The sequence below is a fragment of the Hyperoodon ampullatus genome (assembly GCF_949752795.1).
Source record: "Hyperoodon ampullatus genome assembly, chromosome: 5".
In the NCBI taxonomy this organism is placed as follows: Eukaryota; Metazoa; Chordata; class Mammalia; order Artiodactyla; family Ziphiidae; genus Hyperoodon; species Hyperoodon ampullatus.
The window spans coordinates 93,190,679-93,207,408 of NC_136918.1; the positions used below are offsets into that span (position 1 = coordinate 93,190,679).

The window sequence follows — 16,730 nt, forward strand, 5'->3', positions numbered from 1 at the left end:
TGGTATAACAAGCTTTATCTGTTGATTGCTTGATATTTGGAGTATATATGCCTCATAATAATTCTCATTTCAATAGTATACTGAAAACTTCAGAAAAAATAAAATAGAAGACTAGTGAACCTAGGAATAAATCATACTAACTGGTTAAGTTCTTTATAAGCTTCCCAGGCTTTCACATGCTAGGTCATTTGTTCATTTACATTTGGAAACAGTGAACCATATGGCTTCTGGGCCAAATCTGATGCATCACCTGTTTTTGTAAATAAAGTTTTGTTGGAACATCGCTGTGCCCATCTGGTGACATTTTTATGTACGGCTGCTTTCTCAGTACAATGGTAGAGTTGAGTAGTTGTGACAGAGACATATGGCCTTCAGAGTCTAAACTATTAACTCTCCACCCTTTTATAGAAAGTATTTGCTGACTCCCTATTTAGAGGATCTTGGGAATAGAGTCTACATTTTTTTCAGTGATAATTTTTTTAGGAATTTTTTTCTTAGTTCCGGGAACAGAAGAAAGCAGTCATTGCCTTTCTATTTAATAAACATATTTTGGACAAGAAGACAGCATTCCCGTCCTAGATAGTAGGGTGATAACTGGTTCTTTACCAGTTTTTATTATGTATCTGACATTATACCAAGATATTTACATGGATTAATTCTCACATTTTTGATTAGAGATTGATATTATTAGGTAAAATTATTGTATTGATGGACCCAAGTATTGCCTCCTTTTCTGCTTTAACTTTGTAGTTTCCATCTATTTTGACTCTGGGCTAACCCTGTGAATTGCTTTAGCGAAGTAACATTTGGCTAATTATGTCCTCATGCTCTTAAAGCCCTGCCATTAGCATGAGGACTAATCCAGGCTGAGAGACCATGTGCAGCAGAGCTGAATAACCCAACTAAAGCTCTCCTAGACCAGCCAATCCTCAGCTAACCTGCCAGCTGAGAATACATCCTGAATAAGTCACGTTGATATCAGTCAAGTCCAGCACAGAACATCAGACCAGCCCAGACAACACACAGAGTCACGAGAAATAATAAATGATTATTGTTTTATGCTGCTAAGTTTTGGGGTGATTTGTTACACAGCAAGAACTAACTGATGCAGTATTGTTTTATATCCCACTTTCCAGACAAGTAAACTGAGGCAGCATTAGGTTACCTAATTTGATTAAGAATGTACAGATAGTTAGTGGAGAAGGCAGGATTAGTAACCAGTAATCAAATTCCAGAGCCTTTAAGAACCATTAAGATCCAGGTAATGGGCTTCCCTGGTGGCGCAGTGGTTGAGAGTCCGCCTGTCGATGCAGGGGACACGGGTTCGTGCCCCGGTCCTGGAAGATCCCACATGCCGTGGAGCGGCTGGGCCCGTGAGCCATGGCCGCTGAGCCTGCGCATCCGGAGCCTGTGCTCTGCAATGGGAGAGGCCCAAGTACCACAAAAAAAAAAAAAAAAGATCCAGTTAAGCAGGGCTATATCTGAAATGGCCAGGTATGAGGACTCCTTCCTATTTCTTACTGGCAAAATGTGGTTGGAGAAGATTAGACAGCATCCTATTACCCCCTCATCTGTGAGAGTCAGTAGTGCAGGGACTAGACAAGTAATAGCATTGTCTGACTGAGAGGCTGACTGACAAAGCAGTATGCTCCATCCTTGCAGTAGTAATAAACTTCCTGAAACAGTCCGTAAAGCTCAGTAGCCAAAGGGGACAAGTAGATGAGCCACATGGAGATGCAGCAGATGTCCAAGAGAGGTGCTGGAGCTATAAATCAGAAGTAGACACTTGGTGCTGAGAAACTTACACAGATAGTTTTCTGAACAGAAATTCACCAGCAAATTTCATGAATATTTCGAGTAAAAACACATACCTTAATACACGCAATATGAAATAATAGGCAGGAGACAGAGTACAGAAAGATTTCCTTACTATTTTCTTTATGATTTCCAGGGCATGTTTTCATTGCCTATGTGAAGTAAAGTTTTCTTTGTGTTTTTGTTTTTGTTTTTGGTGTATTGGAAATTCTGTGGAAAGTGGGTACAATGGTGGGGAATGAGAAGAGAGGTTCAAACTGCAGAAACAGGGGAGAAAACAATAAACAAAGCTAAAGAGACATTGTGGCCTACTTCCTAAGTAGAATCAAACAACGAACCTTGCACAGTGTAGTTACTTCTTTGTGGATTTAACAGAAAGTTAAAACCTAGATTTTGTTTACATTTAACAATATCTGATGAAAATAACTAATTTATTTTTTTAATATTTATTTATTTAATTTATTTATTCGGCTGTGCTGGGTCTTAGATGCAGCACACAGGATCTTTTAGTTGTGGTATGCGGGATCTAGTTCCCTGACCAGGGATTGAACCCAGGCCTCCTGCATTGGGACTGTGGAGTCTTAGCCACTAGACCACCAGGGAAGTCCCAGAACTAATTTATTTTTAGTAGTGAAAAATAAAAAAAAACTGGAGGCACTTCAAATGTCCACTGACTAAAAATTGAATAAATAAAAAAGTGTGATATTTGTACAATGGAATAATATTAAGCAGTGAAAATAAAGTTAACTCTATCATCTAGATGAATGTCACAAGTTATATTAAGTAAACAGAGTAGACAGCAAAATGAATGAATTTATAAAATTCACTTATAAAAAAGTTAATAAACACATAAAATTAAATTCTGTTGATTAGGGATACAGACATAGGTGATAAAGCTATCAAAAAAAAAAAAAAAAAAGGAATGGGCTACCTCGATGTGGAATAAAGGAGTTGCTATTTGGGAGAGGCACTTGGTGGCTTTCAAAAGCAGTGATGATTAGTTTCTATTGGGGGAAAAATGTACCCATGTTTATTTTTAAGTACTATGTATACCTTACATATAAGCTACATATAGTGTAGAATCCACATATAATAACTCTAAGATAGTGTTCTCTCAACAGATTGATTAGTACATTTATTGACATAATAAACTGAAATTTTCCTTAGTTCATATAAAATGGTGTCATTGACCTTATGTGTGTGACAATGGAAGTAGGGCACTTCATACATTTTAAGAAATTACCTATAAAAACAACCTTTGGTCCACAAATACTAAACTGAAGGTACGTTAGGATATAAGTCCATTTTGATTCTTGCATGTCAAGCACATCACAATAATTTGGTTTTCTTTGAGACATCTTGAAAATGAAAGTGACAGAATATTGAATTAAAAAGAGCAAAGAACATGAGACAGTCCATTAGCAGATTCAGTATGCATAAAAAAAAAATGGAAATGCTTCCAGTAAAATAGCTGGGTTTTACATCCTAATAAACTTATGACAGGGGTCCTTCGTTGCCTTCAAAAACTGCAAAACTCTGTCTCCCTGGGCAGTGGAGGGTCCAGCTCTGAGGGTCACTGGGAGGTGACAGAAATAGCTGCACAAATAATGGAGTTTGTACTTGCTCCCAAACTGCTAAAAACACTGGATGTGGATTAAATTTTCATGATAAATTTTCCTCCCCCTTTTTACTGTGTCTTTTTGGTCTTTATTGTTCTTCTTTCAAAAGCATAAAGAAAAGATCACATATACATACTCCCACACTTCCACACTCCCACATGTGAGGAAACTGTGCAAAAGTACTGGCACATTCAGAGATGAGCACAGGTCTTGTCAGGCACTGGAAGTTGAACCAGACTGCTTGACAAATCTGATAGAAATGCGTCCTTGCCCGCAATGCCAATTTCTATGGAATTTGTGACTGCTTTCTGGAAAAATGCAGTGTCTTTTGAGAGGAGAGGAGATCTCTCTAATAAGAAAGACTCAGTTGGGATAGGCTGAGGACCAAAAGGCTGGGGCCAGGATTCTGAGAGCCCCAAGCATTCCACACTATCTTAAAATTCCTTCCAGCTTCAATTTTGAAATCAGAAGGTGGAGGAAAAAAGGGTACTTTGGAGGGCAGAAGGGTAGTTTATGATGTTTCTCTTTTGATGGATTACCTGTTCTCTGCTACAGCAACTGCGAGAGACAGCAAGGTTACATGGAACATAAAGCGAAGGAGAGCACTGGCATTTCCTGAATTCTACACAGGTCCTGCAGCTTTGATACATGACTGCCGTGCCTGCACAAGGCCGTCAATTCTCTGTGCAGCACCATGGGGAGTGGAATATGCAATTTGTATGATTATAGTTATCATTATTACATCAAGCTGAACAACATTTTCAGCTCTGTGAACTAGAGGGAGGAGAAGCACCAGAGGGGTTGGATTCAGACTGACAAAGGAGTGGAGAGGGAGAGGTTTGGAAATTCCTTTTATTCTCTTTTCTGCTGGTTTCCAATTCTTGACAATGGAGTGCATATCTGGGCCGTAATCTAATAGATTCTGATTCAGTGTCAAGCGGGCCAAGGAATCTACTTTTTATAAGCACCCCCAGGTGATGCTGAGGAAATTTTTTAAATGGTACAAGACTGGATATATCATGAGATTAAATCCCCCCAAAACATCTCTCTCTTTACTCTGAGAAGCCTGATGTATATTGGTTAAACCTTCGGATTTTGTGAGATGATTGGTTACAAGCTCCTTGAGTGACAGGACTTTGCTTGGTTCCCCTGCCCCTAGAAGAGTGTTTTACGTAAGGTAGGCATCAATCAATAAACATAAGATTTAATGAATGAGAGTATGCATACTCTGAGTCAACATTATGGTTACACTTTAGATGCTCTTGGACATTAGCTTCTCCATGTGGCACCTATTTGGGAAGCTGGAGGAACAAGGTATTCCTGTAATGTCATGATAAATGTTTAAAGGAGGCTCAAGCCTTAACCTAAATTTCTCACTCATTTGCTCGATGGTCTTAGATTGTGATTTAAGAAAACATAGCATAGATTTATTTAACAGTGCATTTCCTAGTAGTAAAATAAAGCCCCTGCTTCTCTCTTTAGAGCACAGATCCTATTGACAGTGGCTTTATGACATATCTTCCCCAGTAACTGGGGCTAAATTTCAGTTTAGGACATGAGTTTTAGATCAAAACGATCTGTCCTCTGTGCATTGCTGAGTTTTCCTGTTCTATAAGAAGAATGAATATTATTAGTAAAATGGAGATTGCAATTAAATTTTGGAAAATAAAAATCTCTGAATTGGTAAAAGACAAAGAACACTATAAATATTTAAGCTTTGGGACTTTGGCTGAGCCAGTTTAAGCTGACTATCTTCAGTATGGGAATAGTCTTTCCTAAGCCACTGACTTGCATGTCAGCATGTCATGTCTTTTTTTGTTTTTCCCAGTAACATTTTAAGCAGTCCTATTGAGGACTCCAGAGGGAGTATTAAGATATATGTATAATGGGGAATGTCAACAACAACAACAAAAATATGTCATTTGAACACATCTGCCATATGATTTTGAAAATTCAAATGAAACAAACCTCTAAAAACATTATAACCTTAGGTAACTTGAAAATATATAATTTGAACTTGTTTTGCTGGATACATGAATGGAGATGAATTAATTTCAAAATTGAATTTTCTTATTTAGGTAGATGAATTCAAAGGACAAAATTTAACTAGAATATTGACATTATGGAAATGCTAATGATATGTGCTACAAGCTTAGAAGAACATCCAAGCAGTCATAGCACAGTCAATTATGTAAAAGTTGAAAGCTGCAGCCACGGTGCCAGAAGAGATTTAATGTAAATTTTATTTAAAAAAATTTTTGTACATAATATATATATATATATATATATAAAATATCAAATTGTAATTGATTCATGGATAATAATTCAAAGAAAGAATGTAGGGTCTTGAGCTTCTTACAAAGGGACATTTTAATTGCTAATAATATAGAGGCATTAGGGAGGGTAAATATAGTTTTGCTCCACTTATAACTGTATTTGAATGAAATGCTAGAGGAAGTTCACTGACATTTTTAATTGTTTGGTTTTTGCCTTTTGATGTTTTGTTGATTTGTTTGTTTTCTTTGTCTACTTCCTAGAAAACTGCTAAAGTTGGTATTTGTTCTAGGATGGGGAGACCAGGCTTCTCCCAGTTGGGACAATCTGAAATGTGTGTTCTTTGTGAATAATCAAGCCTAACATTGTGCTGAATAGTCAGTGAGTCTTTGATGGTGCTTTGCTCAATCTGTTTCTTATCAAAAACTAAAATTGTTGGGCTTCCCTGGTGGCACAGTGGTTGAGAGTCCGCCTGCTGATGCAGGGCACGCAGGTTCGTGCCCCGGTCCGGGAAGATCCCACATGCCATGGAGCAGCTGGGCCTGTGAGCCATGGCCACTGAGCCTGTGTGTCCAGAGACTGTGCTCCGCAACGGGAGAGGCCACAGCAGTGAAAGGCCTGCGTACCACACACAAAAAACAAAAAAACAAAAAAAACCCCAAAAAACTGAAATTGTTTCAATCCATGGAATGAAATGTTAATTTAAATTGTTTCCCAGGAAATGAAAATAGCTTCTTCCTATATAGTTTGTAACAGTGGTTGTCCTTTGATGGATGGAATTGTAGCTACATTGTTTTCCTTCCTTTACATTTTTCCATACATATGTACACATGCACATACATATTTCTCTGTAATGAATATATATTTCCCTTTTAAAAAGAAATAGCTTTTTAATTTTTATTGGAGTAGAGTTGATTTACAATGTTGTATTAGTTTCAGGTGTACAGCAAAGTGAATCATATATATATATATATTCTTTATTAGATTATTTTTCCATATAGATTATTACAGAATATTGAGTATAGTTCCCTGTGCTATACGGTAGGTCCTTGCAGTTTCTCTATTTTATATATAGTAGTGCATATATATTAATCCCAATCTCCTAATTTATCACCTCCCCCACCACATTTCCCCTTTGGTAACTGTAAGTTTTTTTTCGAGACCTGTGAATCTGTTTCTGTTTTGTAAATAAGTTCATTTGTATCATTTTTTGTATTAGATTCCACATATAAGTGATATCATATGATATTTGTCTTTGACTTACTTCACTTAGTATGATAATCTCTAGGTCCATCCATGTTGCTGCAAATGGCATTATTTCATTCTTTTTTATGACTGAATAATATTCCATTGTATATATGTACCACATCTTCTTTATCCATTCCTCTGTTGATGAATATTTAGATTGTTTCCAAGGAAATAACTTTTTGTTAAAAGCAAAAGAATGAGAAATAATCTCATTATACAGAATTATATGATAAAATGGCTTTCATTAAAACAGTATTCTATCTAGGTATGTTGTGAATATTCTTGGCAACTTTTATTGAAATAAAAGTTTATTCATGTATTTAAGAAATACTTATTTAGCTTCTACCAAGTGCCAGGTACTGGTTCTAAGTGCTGGGATATAAGCAATGAACAAAGGGAAGTTCCTGATATCATGGAGCTCATGTTGTCATGGATGATAGACAATAAATTATGTAATATGTTCAGGGATGACAAATGCTATGAAAAAAAATCTAAGAAAATAGGGTGAGGAGATGGAGAGTGATATAGAAGGTGCTATTTTGTATAGGTTGGGCAGGGAGTAATGAATGTATCTGAATAGATACAGGGACATTTCAGCAGAAACCTACTTAAAGTGGGTGAGCTAAGGAAATATCTCCGAGAAGAACTTCATAGGCAGAGGATGTGTAAGTCCAGAGGCACTGAGTGGAAGCATGCTTGGCATTTTTAACATCAAGGAGGCCAAGGTGGATGGGGTGGACTTTGAGAAGGAAAGTAGCACAGAATATAAAGTCAGACAGGGTGGTAGAAGGTCAGATTATATGGAGGTCTGATGGCCATCGTGTTCTGAGTGAGATGAAAAGTTGTTGGAGGTTTTGAGCAGAGATGATGTTCTATTTCATAATTAACAGGATCATGCTGGCTACTGTGTGGACAGTAGGTGATAGCAGGAAAGAAGTGGAAGCCAAGAAGCCAGTATGGAGCCAATGAGCAGTTCAGGTGAGGGATGATCTCGCTTTCTGGGTTTCTGGCTGAGTAGTTCTTGGGTACATAGAAGTCCTCAGCTTTTCTGAATGTTTTATGTCTCAGATTTCTTCTGTGGCCTGAATGAAAGTCTCATTTGGTTACTCTCCAAAGCAACTATGAACAAAGCTGCCTACCCTGGCTTGAAATTATCTCCAACTTATTGCCTATGATGGGAAAAAACATTATAAAATTAGACAAAAAATAATTTTTCAATTTTATTTCCATCATTTTGCATATAATTCAGCCTTATCAGAGAATCATTTAGAGAGAAAGAATATTAGTATTTAAATGTTTACGTTAAAGTCTATTATACCTATTTAGGTCTAAGATTGATTTTTATTCTTATGATGTGGGAGAGAAGAGAACAAAAGGTCTTAGATTATGAATTTGGAATTGTTGAATCTTTATGAATTTGGAATTGTTGAATCTTTTCTCTGCAGGAGGTGGTGTTACTTATATGCAAGGGTCAAGTGAGTCCAGAAAACTAATGCAGAAAGAAGGACTTAGCCTCCAGGAAAATTTATATCTGATTTTGAATCTCTCATGGCAGCATTAAAAAAGAGAAATGAAAACAAAGAGTGGAAAAGGGGAGATTAGATAGCAGAGTAGATTGTTTACTTTCCTTTGCCTCCTGGATTTTCATTCTTTTCTTTTATCTCTGCAGCCTTGGGGATTTATTGGCACCCATTTCATTTGTCTTTCTCCAGGTTTAAAATTGAGGTGATGAGATGGAATATTACCTGTGTGCTTCGGAACATCCATGAGTGACATGTGATAGTTGCCTGGGAAACTAGAGATGAAATTTTATAGGCCTTTGAAATGCTTTACATTTGAGAATTAAGCTCAGCTGAAGTTTAAACAGCATACTGACAGTGAGTATTGATCTCTCACATTATCTGTTAGGATATTTGAGCTGCAGATAACAGAAAACCCCCAACTCCAAGGGGTTTAACCAACAAAGAAATGTATTATCTAATATAACTGGAAGTACAGAGGTAGAATGAGCTCCATGTGTTGTAATGAGAAGCCTAATATAATCAAGGATCCAGCTCCTTTTCTTCTTTCTCCTCTGTTGTACTCAGCTACCTCCTAGGGCTGGTTGTCCTTATGGTTTCAAGATGGCTGCCAGTGACATCCTGAGCAACATTAATTCTTATTAACTGCCAGCAGGAGAGGAAAGGGGAGCTTTCTCCCTTAAACCTAGAAAATATTCCTTTTCTTCAATCTGATTGGGAAAACTTAATTCACATGTCTACCTCTAGACTAAGGAAGGCCATGATCTAACTGGCACAAACAAATCAAAATCCTCCTTGAGGACTAGATATATTGTGAATCTCTGGATTAAAAGGGCTTCTACTAGGAAGAAAAAAGGGGGGGAATTGGGAATTAGGCATTGTATGTATCATACAATGGAGAGGCAAGAGTTAACAACAGATTCTACACTGGAAAAAACTTTCAAGGAATGGAATCTTCCCCAAATGTTGTTATTCTGTCCCTTGTCATCAACGCCGTGGACATGTATCTCCCTCACTAAGGATGAAAAGAGAAGGGGGAGGGAGTTCTGGTGAGTCCAAAGTTTCTCCTTTCTACAGTATTTTGAAGCACTTCATTAAAGAACTTAGAAATAGTTATTTTAAAACATAAGTGATTCTAAGGCCTTTGTTCAGTATCCAAAACTTAAAATCAATGAATACTTGTGATGTTATAATAGTGGTTTGTTGCTTATAATTTCCTGTATTCTGGATTTTTTATTTAAGATACCGGTAATAATTTATTTCAGCATCTTTATTAGCTGTATCTATAGATATAAATATTAGTAAGCAATTAAACAAGGCTTTTGAGACATTTTCCCTTTTATTTTGGAATCATGAACTTTTCTTTGTTAAAAATAATTTTAGCATATTAGAACCCAACCATGCAACAGCAGATATATGACAAACTTGCTTTTTTGCAATTTATTTATAAATAATTTATTTATGTATTAATTTTCTATTGCTGTGTAAAAATTACTGTAAACTTAGTGGCTTAAAGAAAAGCAAATTTATTATCTTACAGTTCCTTTACGTCAAAAATCTGGGCACGGTGTAGCTAAGGTCCTCTGCTCAGGGTTTCACACGGTTATAATCAAGGCTGCCACCAAGTGTTGGTCACACTGTCATTCTCGTCTGAGGCTCCATGTCCTCTTTCAAGCTCATTAAGCTTGTTGGCAGAATTCAGTTCCTTGTAGTTGTAGGAATGTCCCCATTTTTAAATAATGTTGCCAGGGATCCCTCTTGGCTCCTAGAGGTCACGCACAGTTCTTTACTAGTGTTTCCTTTTTTCCAGACCAATAGGAGCGTGTCCGACTTTGAGTCTCTGATTTCCTATGTCTCTAGACACAGATCTAAGGGTGCATGTGATTAGGTCAGGCCCACCTGATAATCTGTCTTAAAGTCAGTTGACTGGGGATTGTAATTTGATAGGCAAAATCCCTTCACAGTAGCACCTAGAATTGACGACCTGGGAGAAGGTATGTGCACACCAGGGAGCTTCCAAACGTAAAGGCTGGGCTTCCATCTCTCAGTGGAAGATCCAAATATTGTTTGCTCAGGTCTCATGTGTTGGACACTAAATACTTCAGAAGGACTATTCTTCTCTCTCTCTCCTCTCCTTTCCCTCTAGCTAGATACAAATCATTTGAATTTCTCCCCTACAGGAAAAAATATATAAAGAATTACCTCTGTAGGTTGCAAGGGCAGGATGAGAAGGAAGATGAAGATAATGAAAAAATAGTATTATGTCTGAAGAAAGTAGGGAAAAATATAATTGAGGAGAAGATGTGAGAAGGAACAAAGACTGACCCAAAAAGCAGGCATCCATGAGAGAGAGTTGGTGTCAGGGTTCTATGGGTTTGAGATAAAGTTAGAACAAAAGAAATCACTATAGGAGAATGAAAAGATGGAAAAAACAAGGCAGAGACATTAGAGTGCAAAGTAGTAATAATGATGGCATTTGTGGCCATGGATTTGCTTTGAACAAGGCACTCTGCTTCTTTTTCCTAAATAATTTCCTGTGGTGAAGGAAGGCTGATAGCAGCAAATATTTGTGTATATATCTTGATCTTGTTAACAGTATTTCTCAACACTCACTTTGTTATGGTCTGGCTGCTGCTTTGAGGAGCCAGACAAAGCAGATAATATTACACTTAATAAACACATATGAAGGCCAAAAACATAGCTACAAATGAAAGAAGTTTAAAATAACCCAAGGTGGTCTTGTAGTCTCCTTGCAACAAACTGTTTGGACAAGAATATGAGAATATATATAATCCAGTGTGTTTTTTTCTCCTTTTTCTTTTTCAAAATACTAGCAAGGATGAATATAATTTGAAAACAACTTCATAAATCCATTTTCCCCAGAGGACCGTAAAGAAATATTCCACGTGAGTACCAACTGGTTCCTAGTTACTAAATCAGAAGTGATCAAATAAACTTCATGATAGAGGGTTGGCTAAGCTGAGACTTTCAGTAGCGTGTGTGTGTGTGTGTGTGTGTGTGTGTGTGTGTGTAAAATCCAGTACAGATGTACTGCAAATATCTATCCTTTAAGCATGCCATATGCATCTGTTTTAAAATAAATCGTGAACTATTGCAGAATTAGTTTCATTTTAAGAAGAAGTATCATATATCACAAATGCAGGAGATTTTGTTTTCACTTCTGATTTTTTGATGCTCCTGAATCTTCAGGTTCTTAGCTCCATAAAAGAAGGGCCTAGGCAGAGGTTGAGAGTTCCTATGACACCATCAATCAGTAGCAAACAAGTGAGCACGTATGCCAGGCTGCTCCTAATGTCCTCTTTGAAGATTCACTTTTCTCTTTGACTGGACATTGTTGCCATGGGGTTATGCAGTTGACTCATTTTCATTTTGTTGGGGGAATTGTGAGAGTGCTATAAAGAAGGGAGATGAATTGGAAGAAACAGCTCTCTCTTTCCTTCTCTGCCAACAAGATTTAGAGCATAGCAGAGGGATGATTCAGAATCCAACATACTTGTGACTCTGATACCCATTCTAATTAGATGGCTACTTGTTTGGGCTTTTTAAGACATCTCCCACAAGAATGAAGAGGAGTTTTTCTGAGAATAGAGGCAGAGATATATTTGCAGGATTGTTAATGACAGCTGCCAAAGACAGCAATGATGCCAAGATTGTTAGCCTAAAAGGAAGACACAATTTAGGCTAATTTTTTTGAATTAATTTACTAACTAAATCACCAACATTGACCTCAGGTATGTGCACCTACTTTTCCCCCTGGCTTCTAGATCTGACTCCTTGTGTATCAGTTACCGTTCATGGATTACCAGGCATCATTTTTCTCATCAAGTCCTCAGATAAAAGAAATGCCAGTGTTCCATTCCCCATATTTTTCAGGTTTAAGTGTTTGTTACTAAAGTACCAGAAAGCAATGACACTTTGTGGCTTTTGGGATACATATGGCTTTTCAAAATGCAGTTCATGAAAGCTTCCAGTTTCTGAAGTAGTGATATTTTTCATCACAGGGGATCAGTAGTCCTATGATTCTTTGGTTCAGGAAAGCTTGCCATATCATTTTGCAAATTATGACTACAACATACTGAAGGCAATCTTGTCAAGAGGATGTGTTCTTTCTGTTACTTGAACTTTATTTTGGTTGGGTCTCAGCTCTAATGAAGATTGGCCTGGGTGATTCTGGTTTGAAAAGGTCACAGTTATACCAAAGTCTATATAAGTATTTTCATCTTATTATGTCTCTACCACACAGCTGCTATTGAATTTTCCTGGGAGAATATACTAGGAGGGCCAAGATCCTTGTACCAGATTATTGATAGCAGTTCTTAATATATATAGCTCTTGGGGAAAGAAAGTGATTTAATTCATAGTAGTATTCACTAATGCATAAGTAGAATCAAAATTAGCTGCTTATAATTTGTTAAGAAATCAGAATTTCACTTGGGAGTAAAAATTACTTCAAATATAAAATAATAATGCTATCATTATGCATCCTTTTTTGAAAATTTGTGAACATTAATGACTTGATGATGTTTCTGGAGAAACTTCTTATGAGCGACATTTTTGTTTGTTGCTTTATCTTCATTTGACAGACCAAGTTGCTAAGTTCATATTAATGGGTTAAACTGATTTTTTTAATTACATTTGGAATGCAAGAGTAAATTAAGAATTTATTAAATTAATTGGGTTATTTTATTCAAATGTTTCCAGGGTGATTATCATGATACCTAAGTAATCAGACTCAATCTAAATAAATTAATTCAATAGAATATTAGCCTAGTTTATGCCGTAATGGAATCATTTCATTAATACTGTCAGGAATGAGGAGAAAAGTTTCCAGGCATTTTAAAGAGCACCAGCAGCATAAATGTGGTCAATACATTATAGCTGGCAGTGGAATTTACCAAGTTAAGGAAACTATGTTACTGATTAGAAAAGGCCTGATGATATTACTCCTCCATTTTACTGAGAAATTTAAGCCTCCCCACAAGCCTCCCCACAAGGCTCCCCATACTCATCATCCATCTTTTTCATTTCTAAAACCACTCTATAGCTTCTCCCTCTTTTCCATTTTACAATCTCTGAGAAAGAAATAATCTTTTTTAACCAAGGCTGATCCTTCTGCTTGTGCTCTAATCCTACTCATTGTTCTGTCTTCTCTAGGGCTTTGATTTATCAAATATGTCCTTTAGAATTATTTATCTATCTACATATATTTCTTTAATTTTTCATTTCCAACTACTTTCTTTCCCTCTGCCTAAAAATATACTTGGGATAAGCAACAAACAACCCCCTAAGAAAAATAAACAAAAATACAAACACACTTCTCTGATTATTGCTGCCCCAAACTTCTTAACTGTTTTATCACTTTCTTTCCATTTTCTTTTAGCAATCTTAGAAAATGAATTTACCCTTGGTGCCTTATCTTCCATAAAGTTGACTTATTTTGTTCTATTCTGATTTCCAAGGTTGAAGTTTTTCTTGAAATATTTTTCTGGCCAGTGTTCATCATTTGCCTCCTAAATTTCTTTTTTTTTTTTCCTCATTTTTTATTTTTTAAGAAAGATTTAGGATTTTGTAAGAAATTACTGTTACATTTTTTAAAAATCTGTCAAGTACTGCAGTAATGGAATAAATAAATAAGATTTTTAAAGTTCAGTGTTTATAGACATATGTATAAAATAATGACTGAGTTAGAAGACATTAAATAATGTTGATACACACCAGGAAGGGATTAGGCAAGGAAAGGCACATCATTTCATCACAAGAAATAAAGACCATAGTTGGAAGTTAATGACCAGCCAAAGCTTTAGGTCTTGTGGTAGTTTTCATAGCTCCAGGGGGTCATTATGGTAGAAGCTTCTTTATGGTACTTAGCTGAAATAAATAGATGGCAGTTGGAGAATTTTACTCTGGGACCCCAATGTAGTGTTAAAAAGAAAGGCACTGTTTTAATAAGCCTGGTGTATGAGGAGGGAAGGAACAAAAGTCCAAAATGGTTTGGTGATACTGAAAATCCTATTGACATATTAAGGAGAGTTAAAAAAAAAAAAAAGTAAAATAAGGTTAATCCTCTTGTCTAGCTGAACTGGAATTCTTGCAGTTACAAAGTTAAAATTCCATGTAAACACTTCCTTTCTTGTAAACAGACACAGTATAGGTAAACAACTGCGATATTTCATCTGAAGCATATAGCTTCAGATGAAGCTATATGCCAATATTTAGGGAAAAAGATCTTAGGTAATTTCCTTAGTTTTAGATAGCCTAAGTCCTTGAAAATAACACTAATACCTCTGGCTGACGGGCTATCTATAACAGCAAAGTGAATAGAAGTTTTGACGATGATAAGAGGTTTCCCAAAGAAACTAGAGTTTCCAGTTAAACACGTACAGTTACTGTACTGAGAAGTCCAACAGACATCAGCAGAACTTGCTTTGGGTCAACCCCTTACTACCAATTTTCTTTGACAAATTTGTGCCAAGAGTCTACCCATTTTTTTCTGTCTGGACTCTGAACCTAGATTAGTTTGTCTGAAAAATGGACTCACTCAGGTTCCATATAAATTTTAGCAGTATTAAGAAACCATCTGTGTGAATAAATAAAATGAATTTTCAGGATGAAATGGTATACACACACACACACACACACACACACACCCCACACAAAGTTAAAAACAATTGGGGGGGAGATAAGGGAAAATATTAATGTAAAAAAAATCATAAAAGTGACAATTGTAAAGCAAGCAGATTCCCACTCATGCCACACGATATGCCTTCATTAAGGTGTACTCTTTCTGGTTGGTGTGAGGGGCCCAGACGAAGAGAGCAGAAGCCATGAACTGTAAGGGAGCTGAAACGCAAGCCAGGCAAAAGGACCATCCGAATTCGCCAGACACATTCTTAGGCAGCTCTAATTTCTGGTGGAGTAGTTCAGTTCCAGGAACGTAGAAACTCACTGAGCCCAGGGTACACAGACCCACAAGGAGATGGAGAATGCCTGTGGCAATGGTGGGGGTACAAGCTTTGGTAGATACAAGCACAAAGTCCAGTCAAAGCCTCAGAGCACATCAAACCTAGACTAACAAAAGGTGAAAGGAACTGGCAATGCCAAAGATAGGTCCGAAGAAGATCAATCCCACCGTTCTAGTTTCCAGGATCAACAAATTTCTCCATGAACTGCTCATTTAGCATGAAACTCATTCATTTTGTGACCATATCAAATGACTCTGTCCTTTCAGGTGGGCTGTACTAGTATGTATTTTGGGGTATAGTGATACACCGTCTCCACAATCCCACTGTGCCATTATATCGGAAAAGTGCATCATTATAAGTCTTTTCATCTGCCTCATCACTAGCAAAGTCATTTCAGATGCTTTTGTTCAATCACTGGAATTTTCTTGAACTGGACTTCGATACTCATACCAGAAGTCTGTGCCAATTGCGGCTGCCATGTAGATGGTAGAAGTGAGGCTAAGCACACAAGCAATTACAAATGCTGTAGCAAAACGGTTATCCATTCTGGCATTCAGACTGCTGGCCCATCCTCCTGCTTCACCAGCTTCACCCTCAAGCTCAAACCACAGCACCCTGCTCTCCCCGTGCCCCCTCTGGTGCACTTCCCTGCAGAGCCTGCCCCCTGCACTCCAGCACCTCTGCCTTGGCCCTCACCCCGGCCCGGCCTGGCCCAGGACTGCCTCCTAAATTTCTTTATTTTATTCTATTCTATTCTATTTTTTTTAAACATCTTCATTGATGTAAAATTGCTTTACAATGTTGTGTTAGTTTCTGCTGTATAACAAAGTAACTCAGTTATACATATACATATGTTCCCATATCTCTTCCCTCTTGCATCTCCCTCCCTCCCACTCTCCCTATCCCACCCTTCTAGGTGGTCGCAAAGCACTGAGGTGCCTCCCTGTGCTATGCAGCTGCTTCCCACTAGCTATCTATTTTACGTTTGGTAGTGTATATAAGTCCATGCCTCTCTCTCACTTCATCCCAGCTTACCCTTCCCCCTCCCCATGCCCTCAAGTCCATTCTCTACGTTTGTGTCCTTATTCCTGTCCTGCCCCTAGGTTCATCAGAACCTTTTTTTTTTTTCAGATTCCATATATATGTGTTAGCATATAGTATTTAAAGGCTGGAGGGTGTGGAGAAAAGGGAACCCTCTTGCACTGTTGGTGGGAATGTAATTGACACAGCCACTATGGAGAACAGTATGGAGGTTACTTAAAAAACTACAA

At 37.3% G+C, this 16,730-nt stretch overlaps 1 long non-coding RNA gene and 1 pseudogene across 2 annotated transcripts in view; one reads left to right on the forward strand and one right to left on the reverse strand.

The window, feature by feature from the left end:
- LOC307053633 overlaps positions 1–8,776 on the forward strand; it is a 64,801-nt gene extending 56,025 nt beyond the window's left edge. Inside the window, exons 2-3 of the long non-coding RNA XR_013810916.1 lie at positions 7,847–7,934; positions 8,669–8,776. This is a non-coding gene — a long non-coding RNA (uncharacterized lncRNA). The remainder of the gene's footprint in view (positions 1–7,846; positions 7,935–8,668) is intronic.
- Positions 8,777–15,242: 6,466 nt separating this feature from the next.
- Positions 15,243–16,016, reverse strand: LOC307053301 (claudin domain-containing protein 1-like; annotated as a pseudogene). Its single transcript has one exon. The product of its transcript is annotated as a claudin domain-containing protein 1-like (transcript).
- Between the last annotated feature and the right edge of the window lie 714 nt (positions 16,017–16,730).